The sequence below is a fragment of the Pleurodeles waltl genome, chromosome 4_2, assembly GCF_031143425.1.
Source record: "Pleurodeles waltl isolate 20211129_DDA chromosome 4_2, aPleWal1.hap1.20221129, whole genome shotgun sequence".
In the NCBI taxonomy this organism is placed as follows: Eukaryota; Metazoa; Chordata; class Amphibia; order Caudata; family Salamandridae; genus Pleurodeles; species Pleurodeles waltl.
The window spans coordinates 602,528,957-602,543,761 of NC_090443.1; the positions used below are offsets into that span (position 1 = coordinate 602,528,957).

A 14,805-nucleotide genomic window follows, 5' to 3' on the forward strand; every position below is an offset into this window, starting at 1 on the left:
GGGTGCTCATCTTAATTAAGCGGGTTGTGCCATTTTAAATTATACAATCAGAAGCTGACACTCACAGGTGCTATATGATTGTTCAAGGGCGTCCATGCTGCACCATGGTCACCATGATGAACGCCCATGGGTCAAACATAGATGACCCTGAATACTTTGCTCTTCTTTGGAGACAGGTGCACGCTTTGCCCTTAATGCCCTTGCTTTGGGGGGTGATTTTAATTTATGCCTGGATCCTCTGCTAGATAGGTTGGCCTCAACGGGTGGGCACAGTAGGCGTGTGGCTCAGATCATGAGAGATGACATGGCGGAGTTTGAGGTAATGGATGTGTGGCGTGTCCACTGGGGGTATGGGAAACTATTTTAACATCATCTGCCCATGGCTCCTGGTCATGTATAGATTACTGGTTAGTTACCAGGAAGGTTCAGAGCTGGGTGAGGAAAGTTCTCCATCTTCCAAGAACACTATCTGACCATGCTTGGGTGTGCTTGACACTGACTATGCCTACTTATATTCGTCCACAATTCTGTTGGTGACTACAACCCACAGCTTTACTAGACCCGGTGTTCCGGGAGGATATTCATAAGGCAATAGTGGAGTATTTTCTATTCAACAAGGACTCAGTGCGGAGTGCAGGCACACTGTGGAAGGCCTTTAAAGCCACCATTAGAGGGGTCTGCATAGGGACACAGGCAGGTATCCTAAAGGATATAAGGGCTCAATTGTGGAACACAGAGGAAAAACCCCAGGAGTTGGAGCATGCATCGAAGTGCACCCAGTCAATGGCACTTGATGTTGTCCTGACCTGGCTCTCCCCTAACTAGAGGGAATGCCTTACTCAGCCATTTACTGCTGAAGATATCAAGGAGGCCATTCACGGCCTTTCGAACAGTAAATCCCTGGGGCTGGATGGACTCCCCAGTGAGTTTTATAAGGAAAACGCTGCCTTGCTTCTGCCTCATTTGCAGACAATGTTTGAGAAGGCCTATGCGGCACAACAGCTGCCCCCACTCTTAGAGAGGCTCTCCTCATCACGCTACTGAAGCCTGATAAGCCCCTAGAGCAAAGCAACTAGACTTCAGCTCTTTCTTCCTAATAAGATCCTGCCAGACCAGGCAGGGTTTATACCACCCGATCCACTACTCAGAATCTTTATACACTATTTGCTTTACTGCTTTATCTGGGCCCCTCCTTGAAGGCTGTTGTGGTCCTGCTTGACTCCGCTAAGGCATTTGATTTTATTGCCTGGACTTATATGTTCATAATATTACAGAGAATGGATATCCCCCCTGATTTTATCAGCTGAATAAAGTTGTTATATACAGAACTGATGGTCAGGGTTTGAGTTAATGATCTCATCTCAAACCCTATCTGAATTTACAGGTGGATGCAGCAGGGTTTGCCCTTGCTCTGGAGCCATTGCCTTGCGTAATCAGACATCAACGCCCTTGCAATTTCAGCTTTGCCTGCTGGCGATTTAGCTATACACTGATGATATGATGTTATATGTCTCTCACCTAGGTTAATTTGGCCCAGATTATACGAGAATATTTATGCTTTGAGCAGCACTCGCGGCTGAGTATCAGTTGGGGAAAATCGTATGGCTTACCCATGATCTCCAAGGATCTGCCTAATATCCTATGTAGTTTCCTCTGCAATGGTGCTCGGAACCGGTAGGTATCTTGGTGTTTGGGTGCACAGAGATGCAGATCTTGTTGTGAGTTACAATATCGGCAGGACAATCTCCAAACTGGAGGATGGGGTACAGAAGTGATCAAGATTGCCTTTGCCCCTTGCAGGTCTGGTGGCAGTGCTAAAATTTTAGATATTGCCTCAGCTTCTGTATCTGTTTATTATTATGCCAGTTCCCCTCACTCAGCCCGTTTTCAAAGCATTACAGCCCTCTTGTCTGGGGAACAGCCGTGAATAGCATGGCATCAGCTCACACTCCCTTTTGACTGGGGTGGGAATTCAACACCCCTGACCTCTGCCTTTACTATCTGTGCAGTCAGGCTCAACATTCACACTATTGGGTGCATGCCCAGCGATACACTCTGCACATGGAGATTGAGCATGAGGATGCTTATCCTGTGCCACTCTCATCGCTAATTACACGTAGGTAGGTGGAGGCACTACGGAGGCACTACGGGGTAGCATTATTATCATTAATTGTATTCTGGGGGCTTGGCAGGCACACTACCGGGTAGCATTAGTATAATTAATTGCACTCTGGGGGCTTGGCAGGCGCTTGGTAAGTGCACCGATAAATGACCACTCTATGCCCCTGCGCTTTCTCTGGCTTATCACACGGCTCTGTTTGGAACGCAGGAGCTGAAAGCCCTGTCCCTCCTAGTAGCGACTGGCCTCAAAGTGATGGGAGACGTGTATTGGGATGATTGCTTTGTTGTCCTCTCGGAACTGAAGCAGAGGAGTCGCTGCTCACCCCCCCTTGCATTTTACTTATATGGGATTGTGGGCAGCCATGCAAAAATATCACACAACCTTCCCGCAAGGTTCCCCTGGTTTGCGGACGCTTCAGACTTTATTGACCAGAACCACCTATGCGGACCTTTTTATTGTCTTATATGAAGCAGCACAGGCTGATGAGGCATGAGCCACTAATGCACCACTAGATTGGTGGAATGCTATGCTTGACACACCGCTCACTTAGTTAGAATGGACCTTTTGCTGTGCTCTGATAGGGCAGCTCACTGCGAATGGGAATTTGTGCATTATTAATTTCAAAAATTTGCAGCAGATGTACTATTCACCTGCACAGCTGGTCAGATTTGGGCTTCGGCGTGCAGATAACTGTGAGCGCAGTGGTGAGGCAGGTGCTTATTTCCTACAATTTGCCTAGGGGTGCCCAAAGATCTATCACTACTGAGAACAAGTTATGCAGACATTGACGGCTGTGACGTTGGAGCATTTCCTCTGTGACCCCCACAGATATATGTTTGAGTATGTGAAGCCTCTACAACCTGTCAATTTTCCACTGGTTGCTCTTACACTTTTGCTCCCTGAGAGATGGGTTGTTATTAATTGGGGGTAAAAAACCTACCCAACACTGACACAATGGTTCAGAAATGTCACCTACTGCAGAGACCAGCTGGAGACCTACGCGGAAGAACTGCCAAGGCCATCGGGTCCTAAACAATTTTGGGCACACATGACGGACCATCTTTTGGTGTTGAATGAGGAGTCATAGATGTGGTATATCACGAGATATGATGGGAATTCTTCCTAATGTCAACATTGAGTATACATATCCTGCGACACTGTAGGCATATCTACCTATGTCATTTACAGAGCTGTTCTACAGCTGAGCAATTATGTCTTGCTCCTTTCTGTATGTTCTTTCCTGAAAACGTTTAATAAAAAGAAAGTGAAAAAACTAAATTCAATCCGATTTTTAAGATGTCATGCCATATACTGTTTGCAGCTGTTTGTATATTTTGGTAATTTTTGCAAGCCTATTTGGATGGACTAACAATGCAGCCCTAATAAACATGTTAAAACATAATATTAAAGAATACAATTTATATTGTATAGTGGAATAGAACCAAAACTTGAGATTACAATCTGGTAAGGCAATAAGCACAATTATATAAGGAAAAGAACGCATACAATTGGTAATTCAAAGAATTGCCATAGATGTTCTATACTAACCATAAGCAAAATATTAAAGAAGAGCGGACAGGGAAATCGTCTAAAAAAGAGACAAAAACATCATAAGCTAATAAACACAAATCAGTGCAACTAGTGAGATCGAGTGGCTATAAGGTTGAACACTAGTATTTATAAACATGTATCCTGGTGTAGGTTAGGTAGCATGATTGAGTTTCTGACCGCGAAATATTGAAATATTCTAGTTATTTGGTATGTATTATAATAGAAAGATGGTACATGGCACCATGTTCCAAGCGTATGTGTCAGAAAGTGGGTGAATATTTGGGATGGGAATCGCCTACCACAATGAATGATAATACTGCCCAATCAGGGTGAACACCAAAGTCACTAAATTAACCCATGCTCAGTCCGTCTGGTAGCTATTGCACAGCGCAGAGAGGTTTAAATTAGAGCAATGTGTAAACTATGCAGTACCAAAACAGTGATAAAGTCAAAATACAGAGCAATACAAATCTCAAATTGAATTAGACAGAGTAAATTTTAATAAACAAATTGACACAAAAATGACAAAAATCAAAGAGAACTATAGATATGCATTTTTAAAGTTTAAATATAAGAATAGCACCAAAAAAATATTATACCAGTAGTTCCCAACCTGTGGTCCGGGGACCCCTGGGGGTCCACAAAGCCTCCTCACGGGGTCCGTGACTGCTTAGAAAATTAAATAATATTAACAGATTAGGTCCCCAGCTTTCAGTAATGACTTAGTGAGGGGTCCCCGGATTCCAATAAGTATTCAGTGGGGGTCCCTGGGTTCCAGTAATGATAAAATGGGGGTCCACAGAAGTCAAAAGTTTGAGAACCACTGCATTATACACTAAGCACAGTCATCTGGGTGCACTTGACAAGTCCCTGCAAGCTAAGGCTGACCACAATAGATTGCAGGTTTAATATGGAAACTAGGTTCAACCTTTTCAGAATTTTACCTTTTGACCTACTTCCTGAGATGAACGTCAAAAATCCTCAATGGGGCAAAGCAGAAGGCTGTGGTTGAACAATTCTGGACATTGAATAGCTGAATATTCATGAGGTAGGTCATTTGTGACCCCCTTGCGAATTGCAAACAGTGTCATTGACACTGTTGTACATAAGGTTTTGCGACTCGCAAAACCTGCATTTCGTACATGTGGCCCTTACTAACCGAAGAAAATAGTCTGTCTGCTCCATACACCTGTTAATTAATAGGAATATAACATCAATTGATAGAGGAAACTGTAAATCATTATAAATAAGAAAAACAGACACAGCTCTTCTTTTAGATGTATATGTACTAGAATATTTTCATATGTTACATATTGCAAACCTACTGCCAAGAAAAAAGTTCTCTTTAACATCACTAAGAGAAGGAGGTTCTGTGTTGTGTTCATGTCAATGTTGTTGCGGCCACACACAGTAGATGCCCGTAGTTCCAATAGGAAAATGTACTCTGTTTGTAAAAAAAAGTAGGACTTACTTATTTTCTAGTGTGTTATGGTCTATAAGATGTAGAGCAATAGGAGCGAGACAAAACTGAGAAATAAAATCTTGTCTGCAGGTGATGATAAATGAAGCCCTGCACTTGTACCCTAATTCAGTATGCCAAAACAAAGATTTGTATTGCACTATCTTACTTATTTTGCAGTATTTGTCTGCAAATCATGTGTGTCAAAATGATTACCTTTAGAAGTAAGTACTAAGAAAATAATATGCAGATCAAGTCAAATTTTTGATATGCCTCAGTCATATTACTTCACACATCCCTAAGCTTCAATTCTATACGGTGGCAGCCATCTAATCTATAAAGCTGTTTAATTTGCCAAGCCTAAATTATATCAAGCCATGTATAGATTTTCTGCTTACCTTATGCTTTTGTCAGGTCAGTAGTTGAATGTAGCCCTTCAGCATCTTTCCTTAGCAACCAGTACACGTCTCACCCCACTCTTGCACCAGTACTTTATACACCTTTGTTCCCAACCGTGCCTATGGAGTGAGGAAAGGTCATTCGTGCTCGGCTCCTATTTTGCAACAAAAATGTACAAAGAATGCTTCTTTAATGAAGTATCTGCAAGCTATGGAAGCTAGGTCTACTTTTCCCTACTTGGTTCCAAGATGGATCTCTGCAAGGTCATCTTCCCTTGCAGCCACGGGTAAATCACATCTACCAGAGAAGTGGAAATTCCCTTCTCTGGTTTGTTAGCTTGAATTGTGTCAGAAAACATGTTGTTTCTAAACTGATAAATAGTTAGGTTGCTTTGCTTGGAGAGGCGCCTACTACTTAAACCGCTTTTCCTGAAATATGGAGTGAGATCATGCTCTGATGCCATAAAGTTATAATTCAGGGCCGATATCCCAATAGAACTTGCTCGCTATAGGACATTTTTTGCTACTATGAGACTGGCCCTACTGAATGCCCGGTGTCTCCAACATGCAGAAATGAAATAGTAAGAGGCAGTCACCAAAGAAACAGCTTTAACAAAGTGGCTTACTCAACCATGAAAGGCCCACAATGGCATTAGACTTCGAGCTAGACATTGGACTGGTAGGACAGTCTGGGTGTCCCTTTTTGAACTTCAGAGCATATTATTGTGTATTTTTATTACTGTGCTTATCATACCTTTTTCATCCATGGTCAGATCCTTGAAAGTCCGAGATTCTGAGCTAGACTTTGGAGCGATAGGCTAGACAGGGAATCCTTGTTTCTTTTCTTCTTGCAGCTCTCACCAGTGTGCATTATTTTACTTGGTCTTACCATGGCTATCTTAATCCTCAGTCTGTAGGGAAGTCTGGCATAGGCAATCATTCCTCCATGGGGGCGCGTGGGGACCGCACACTAATGGATGAAACTATGCTATAACTTCATACACTTCCTTTTACTGGCACCTCAGTTCTAAGTTTTTAGATCTAGTATGACTGTTAATTTTATTAGACATTATGATCGCCTTTGCTAGAGCACCCACAAAGACACGCGGACTGCATTATAGGTAGAACGCTTATATGCTAAAAGACACTAGAATGGATAACAAGGGAAGGCTTCTGATTCTAGCATACTTTGCACTCTTCACACTGACACTTGCAATCGTATGCAGTGAGGTTGAGGAGATTGCATATGCCTAGAAATATTTTATGGGAATGTATTTGTACTGTATTTTATGCAATGATTTTAAGTTATTATGCAATAAAAGCTACTACTACTACTTCCCACCATGCTTATTATATCCATTCTATAATATTACGCCCAACCATGTTTACATGCAACCAGGTTTGTCTTGCATGTAACATTTATTATTTCATTATTATCACATGGAAAGCCTGCCATGCATCAACCATGCCATCACATATTCATTTGACAAATTAAATTTAAATTGTAACACAAATTTACACTCATAAATAAAAACTCTTCTGAATAGGTGGGATTGCCACAGACAAGTTTTGTTAAGCAAGGAAACCCAGTGCATTGATCATTTGCATAAACTACATCATATTGAATTGGAATACAAGCCCTATTAAAAGGAACCTGTCTCTCCATGTCTCACAAGCTGCATGATCCCCCCATCTCCCTCAGAAAATTATTTCTCCACCACATGACTCTATGAGTCAGTTAGTGTCACTAGGTCAGGGCAACCCTGTGTTTCCCAGTTACACAGAAAACACACATGCAGATTCAAAGAAGCCAAGGGGTCCATATAGCACAGCTACCAGCAGTCTGTCTCTCATTCTGTGATGTGAATATGTCTCCATGTAAACTACACTTGGCTACAGTTGCAGTAACAAATGTGTCTATCAGCACATATCCTTTTGTACATAAATACTTGCACATATTCTGATGCACAAAACGGTGATTCTGTAAGTCACATCTGCCATTACTAAGGTTTCAATGAGTTGAGTATTTATAATTTCATTAACTACTCCACGATTTTTATATGCTCTAACTGTGGATAATATTACCACATAACAATGTGTTACCATTGAATTTGAGTAAGTAGCCAAGCAAGAAAATGTGTGATTGAGTCAGATCCAGTGCTGAATTGTGTTCTTCTATGTTACCCACACTATGGGCATCATTACAAGTCTGGCAATCACTAGGCGGCCCGCCAGGGAACCACCAGCTCCTCAAGGATCAGAGATCCCAGCGGTCTGGAGGTGGCAGCAGTCCTAATTCACCAGGGCATCGCTGAAAATAGCATTGTCCTGCAGATGACAACCCCCTTCCCTGCCAGCGGTGCTGACAGAGAACGGGCCAATATAGCTAATACATTCTATAAAAGACACCCTTGTCTAACTCCTCTGCTTAACTTGAAAGTTAGAGAGTTTAAACCATTAACAAATAAAGAAGCTTGTGGTGAAGAATACAAAAGAGATATTAAACTGATCTGTTTGGGAGTAGAGCTAAACCTTTTTAAAGAATTGAAAAATAGAAGGCCAATTCATATGATCAAAGGGTTTTTCAGCTTAAAGTGCAACTTCTGCAAAAGATCTATAGTTATTTGACTTGCTTAAAATTGTAAACAATAATATTGTATTATCAGCAAAAAATCTATCTTTAGCAAAGTCAGACTGTTCTCATTTCTGCAGATCTGGCAGTAGATTTTACAATCAGCATTAAGCAGAAGACTGATCTCTAATTCCTATAGAGTCTAGGGCCTCTATCTCCTTTATGGGTTAAATCAAGGCATCCTGAAATGTATCTTGAGGTGTCACTGTTGTAGAAAAACAATTATAAAAAATGATGTAGTTTTTGGGATACCTATACACCGAAAAAGGGACTCCATTACCCAGAGGGCATAACTACATGAGCACAAAGAGAGAGGAGGTGCAGGGGCTGATCCTGCCCCACCCCCCTTCCTGAGCTCTGTTTGAAGCGCTTTGTCATCCCACTGCGCAGGACTCCTACACACCAGGAAAGGGCACTACGCCACCTAGAGGACATCATCACATCAGTAAAGAGGTGGAAAGACTGATCCCTCTTTAAAGCTCTTTTTAGAGTACTCTCGCATCCCACTGCGCGTGGCACCTACATGGTGGGAAAGGGGACTTCACCAATTTTGAGATTAACATGCAAGAAAAAAAAATACAATTCGATTGAAAATCCATTTAAACCTGGTGCCTGGCCTTTTTTAAGCAAATTAAGGGGCTGATTATAACCTTGGAGGATGGGATACTCCGTCACGAATGTGACGGATTCCCCGCCTGTCATTGTATGAGCTCCATAGAATATATTGGAACTTGTGATACCGTGGGTGGGATATCCGTCACATTTGTGACAGTGTATCTCATCCACCTAGGACCTAAACAGGTCCTAAATCCTTTTGTAATCTCCTAAAAAGAGGTATTCATTTCCAATTTGTGGAAGTCTATTTCATTTTCATTTTCCCCATGGAGGCTAGATATTCTAAAATTCTTTCATGTTGAGGTATTTGCTCAAGAGTGTATAAAGTACCACAACATTTGTCAAATACATTTAGAATAATATCATCCTTAAATATAGGGTATTTATCATTCTTTAAAATACATTCCACCTTAGTTCATTCTTTTTGATTTCAAGTTTTTTTGCAAAAGTTTTAACAGCTTTATTCTAGTCACCATAATATTTCACAGTAGATCCAAGAAGATAAGATGTGTTTTCTGTGGAAATGTTATTAAATTAAAATTTGACTTTCATAATTTCACCTACACATTGTATTTAGACAAATATTATTGATGTTCTATTTGTCTAATATTTCTCAATTTTGCATTCTTTTTTTATTTGATATCTATGCAATTATGAATTCCCTAGCTGCCCAATCAGTCTAGAAATCTATTGATGATTTAATACTTACATGTTTCACTCTGAAACAAATTCTAACTTGCAAACAACTGTCAAAGAACAAAATTACATTGTTCCATCTTCTAACCAATGACTCTCAAGATAGAGGATATGGAACAGATTCACTACTTTCCTATGTTACTGATTTTGAGTGGACCTGTTGATTAATATGTCAATGTGATTGAGTTTACTACATATGTTTGTCAGTCTTCCTGGTCCACAGCATTTTCCCTTGGTATCATAAGCTGCTTAAGACTCACAATAACTTTTACTGGTTCTCTGCTTCTCTGGTCTAAATATACTATGCCATAATTCTGATATCCATTGGTATGTAACCACGTATGAGTCCTAAGATGGGGCATTATTATTGCATAATATGGAATTTTACTTAGCTCTTCTCTTGCACTGTGGTTCTCTTAGGCCAGTAAGTGCATTGTTATTTGATTGGTGCTATCACTTCCAAATGTCTATAATTGTTAGTTGTTGGAAGCTGGTGTGTAGACATAAGTACAGTATCTGAATGTATGAGTTTTAAGGTGTGGCAGTGCACGTGTATATTTTTCTTGTACAGCCATGCACTCTATTATTACTTGATGACTCTTTTGAGCCACAAACATGAGAATCTGTTTACATAAGGATGTGCCTAGGAGGGCCACCACATTCTAACCCTCATCTGCTAGGGCTATGCACTATTAAAGTATTAAAGGAGCTTAAATGTATGCCATGGCTGATGCAACTGACCAGCATGCATCTGAAAGCCCATCACAATAATGTGTTGTGTTTGCATGTCGATGACAGCACCACCTACCTCAGCTTTTGATCTGAACCATTCCACCTCCAGTTTATGAGCCACACACATGGGTGCTGTGCTTCAAAAATTCAGCCTGTCTGCACATGAGCCTCCTTGCAAGTGATGCAAGAAGGAGTAACAATGCAGTTCACCATGATGGGTGATGGTTGAGCACATTCTGAGATAATGTCATCTTAAAATGCTATTGTGCCTCCCTGTGCCTGTCTGACTGACAGTTGGAGAGTCCAAGAAGGTAAGTGAGGCTCTGACTGTATGATGCACTGTGAGCTCCATTGCAATATCACAATACTCAAACTACATTTCTGTAAATTAATCTACTCCAGTAAGGTTACTGCTGGTACATCCTCAATTGTCAGATGCCAGTTTTATTTAACTTAAGCTTTGATTATTCTAAGAAAGGTAAATTTACAACTCCATCTCCAATAAACAGATGATTTGAGTTGAATGGTTCTTGTTTTGTTTACTGTTGACCTGATCAATATATGCACTTTTGTTAGAAATACATATATTTTAACAACCTTACCAATATAGATGTATATATCACAATTACAAAGAAATATATTTAGGAAAATGAATACCTGCAAAGATATATTGTTGATATAGATCATTGAACTTTACGATATACAATAATTTTAGTACACTGAAGAGGAAAGGAACTAAAGCAAATTTGCTCTTGTGAACACAGAACCAAGGACCCGAGTATGAGTTTGGTGGATGGGAACACCCATATGCTATACTCCAGACTGAGTGGTCACCTCCATTCTGGCAACCTTCTCGTCGGCCCCATCAGGAATTTCCCACTGGCTGACTGTATAAAACCAAGGTTTCTGCTGGTCAGCACCGTGGGAAAGTTGCAGCAGCATTGTCGCTGGCTCGTAATAGAGTCTCAGCAATGCTCCCACACGCAGGGGGCACCAGCATCTTCGAAATACGCACTGTCTGCATGGCAGATAGTGCACATTTTGAGGGTGCTGGGCAGGGGGACTACACTTGTTCTATGCCAGCCTTTTCATGGTGGTGAAATCGTCATGAAAAGGCTGGCAGAGAACAAGGTTGTAATCAGCAGGGTGGCGCTGAGTTCAGCACCACCTTGGCTGATTGGAACTTGCACAGCCATCAGCCTGTTGGGATCTAGGTAGGTTGGCAAGTCGCCCGTCAACCTCATAATGTGGCGGTCGGACTGTCACAAACACAGTGGTCCGACAACCACCACAGCATTGTTGGTCCTCGGAACACCATTGTCATAATCTGGCCCTAAGTATCATTTAGGGGAGGGAAAGAGAAAGACAAACCAAGTCCTTACATTTAATCGCTGTGTAGAATATACTGGTTCTCCAAGTAGAAAAATATTTAATTCTAATTAAAACAAAAAGTTGTGTATGGTAATGCATATTTATGCTTGCAAAATGTTCAATCTGGTACAATGTCTGAAAATGTAAATATTGTGCTTTGGAATACTTTGGTAAATCTATGACTGTTGGTCATTTGCTGGGTTTAACAATAACCATACCAGGGGCCATTTCTGACTTTTACTCTTAGAACATTGCAAATCAGCCCAACATGTTAAAAAAATTTAAATGAAAGATTCAGGGGTAGGATTTGGCCATGATCCATGAGGACCATTCAGTGAAAGAGCGTTGGCCACTGGGGAACCGACTGTCAGCTTACTGTGGTCTGATGAAAGTAGACAGAGAAGTCCCGGTAGTGGAGGATAATGAAGGATACCAGTCAACTTGAGGAAGGTCAGATCATATCCCACATTACAGCTATGGCATGTGTCCTGTTAGGTTCCCCCAGTGCGCACGCAGCTAAGCGCAGTGCTCTGGACTAGCTGCTGCCCATACTGCAGTGGTGCCACTTTCAGGACTGCAGGGTGGAAAGGAGCGAGCTTTGTGATGCTGCTCATCGGAGGTGAACCTCTGTTAAGGAGTTAGTTGAACACCAAACTGGCTCAAGGATACCCAGAGGATCAGACGGCCTGATTCCAGTCCTGCACAGACTGAGATCCAACAAGGAGAAGGATTTATGAAAATAGATTGGGCCCACTGTAGCTGACTGACATCATCACCATTGCAAAACTTTGATATAAGCAGCTGACTCATAAAATTAGCATACATTACTCTGCAGAGACCACTCCTCTCTGACCTCTGGCCGTAAGTCGAGCAACAGAAGGACCAACAGCTGCACTTCATAGCCACATTAAGTCACAGATCTGAGCAGCCGGGAGGTGAGGAACCTTATCCTGATATGCATTAATTAAGGAATGGAACAATGAACCCATTATGTGAGCACTATCTATTATACCAATTGACCATCTAACTTAAGATCCATCCTGCAGATTCAAAACAGAACTGATACTAGACAGTCCTCTGATATATGAGCCCTGCAAACTCTCCTTGCATGCCCTGTGATTCTCTTGCCAACTCAACATGGTGCACCCACCCCCTGGGCTCCCATGCCTGTCTAGAAATCATCCCAGCAGCCATCTTTTGCTGAAGCTCTTATAGGCAGTACTCTTCAGGTGCAAAGCCCACTGACATGTTGGAAACCACACTTAACATGATCTTGAAAGAGGTGTCAGCCATGTGTGCCAAGGTCACATTGTTAGACACTACAATGGCACATCTAGTTACAGACATTGTCTCCCAGAATGCAATTTCAGGCTATGAACATCCAGCTATTGGGACACCAAGATGATTGGACTACAGAGGAAGGTAATGAACGTAAATGACTACTGAGGGCGGGACAACATTTAGTTGTATCCTTTCCACAAGTTTCAAAACTGATGCAACCCATGCCTCAGTCATTCGTGTTGTTACAATTGTTATTCTACGATCACATGTTTAAAGTGGGTGTTAAATGTTTACGTTATTTTATTGCTTTGGACAATCAGATGTACTCATACTACAGTTTTGAAGTAAACTGGAACCATCATAGCTGAGATTGCACTGGGTGTTTTGCCTATTCATCTGGTTTGGGGGCATGGGAGGGTGAAGTTAATCATCTGTTCATGGGAATGACTTTCAGCAGGGTTGGTGGCTTTTCACCCCTCCTTCTGCCTCCTCCCTGTTCAGATATCGGTCCTATGCAGACTTAGAGACTGACACCACCGTATCCCCTCCAGACTATCAATTAATGTTAACAACCTCACTTTGTGAAAGAAAAAAGAAATCTGGCACACCTATGCAATCATAAAGCAGACATAGCCATTTTACAGGAAATCCACCTCCCCAGTCTGAGAGTATTAAATTGAAGACAGACTGTGTGGACAGAATGGTAGGCAGTTGTTGCACACAAAGTGTAGCAGACAATACCATAGACTCTTATAAGCCTATTCACTGTTAAACAAAATGTTCTGTAGCCATATTGATCTACAACACCCTTCCCCATCAGGTTATAGAAACATGAACTATGCTTCTGTCAACTCAATCTGGGGTAGCACTCACTAGTGGTGGCATCTGTGTGTGCACCTAATGGATATAAATCTACCTAATTTGTATTATTGAACAGGGTTCTAACGGAATGCAGTACAACCCAACTAGAGCTGGGAGGTGATTAGAATCTGGCCCCATACCAACTCATAGACAGAACTGGGCCTTGAACAAATATAATGCATCATAGAGGGAGCACTTGCAAAACCTCTTAGGGAATCATGAAGTAGTTGATGTATAGTACATGGAACATCCCATGACTCAAGGCTTTACCTTTCCATCACACATCATCACACATTATCCAAAATACGTATTTCCTGGCCAAACGCTCTCTCTTGAAATTCCCATTTTATACTGACACACTTCCTGGGGTGATTTCTCACCATACTCCGATAACACTAGATGTTGCTATCTCTTGCCGAAACCTTTTGATCTTGCTGCTGGAGAAAACATATATATATATATATATATATATATATATATATATATATATATATATATTCTCACAACTCACAAACTCACATCAAAAGATTAGGAAGCGACCAATCTTGTAAAAATATTAAATTGTACGCATCTGTGTCAGAAACTGCCCTGATGAAACTCAAAATGGTGCCACTGTGAGCGAGGGGAGAAAGAGGTTGAATGTAAGGATTTCAAGTGAAGCAGCCGTAGGCACAATTATAAATCCCAGCAATACCATCAGTGGAAGGCCATCTATTAACCCAGCCAGATGCTTATCTCAAATGAGTTTGCCTCCATTTACAAATCCTTATATGCCTGAGGACACAATGGTGATCTATTAAGTCACACTTAAATTCTAGACTCCATCACTATAATGACCCTATCAGACCAAGGAAAGGATCTCCTGAACAGGAAAATCTCCCAGGAAGAAATCAGAGTTTCCATATTAACAATGTCAGCATTTCCGACCTGCTAATCTCCAGGAGAACAAGGCTTCCTTGGGGAATTCCACAATGTATGAGCATCCCAAATGATGCCACTGCTGTATCATACAATCAAGGAGGTTGGTGACTCAAGGACCGTGGGCCAATAAAGCAATTATAACAGTCCCCTTGGAAGAGGTGGAAAG

The 14,805-nt window shown here is 41.5% G+C and overlaps 1 protein-coding gene across 1 annotated transcript in view; it reads left to right on the forward strand.

The window, feature by feature from the left end:
- Positions 1-14,805, forward strand: part of PLPPR4 (phospholipid phosphatase related 4) — a 250,656-nt gene that overhangs the window by 221,063 nt on the left and 14,788 nt on the right. The gene's annotated exons all lie outside the window — the stretch shown is intronic.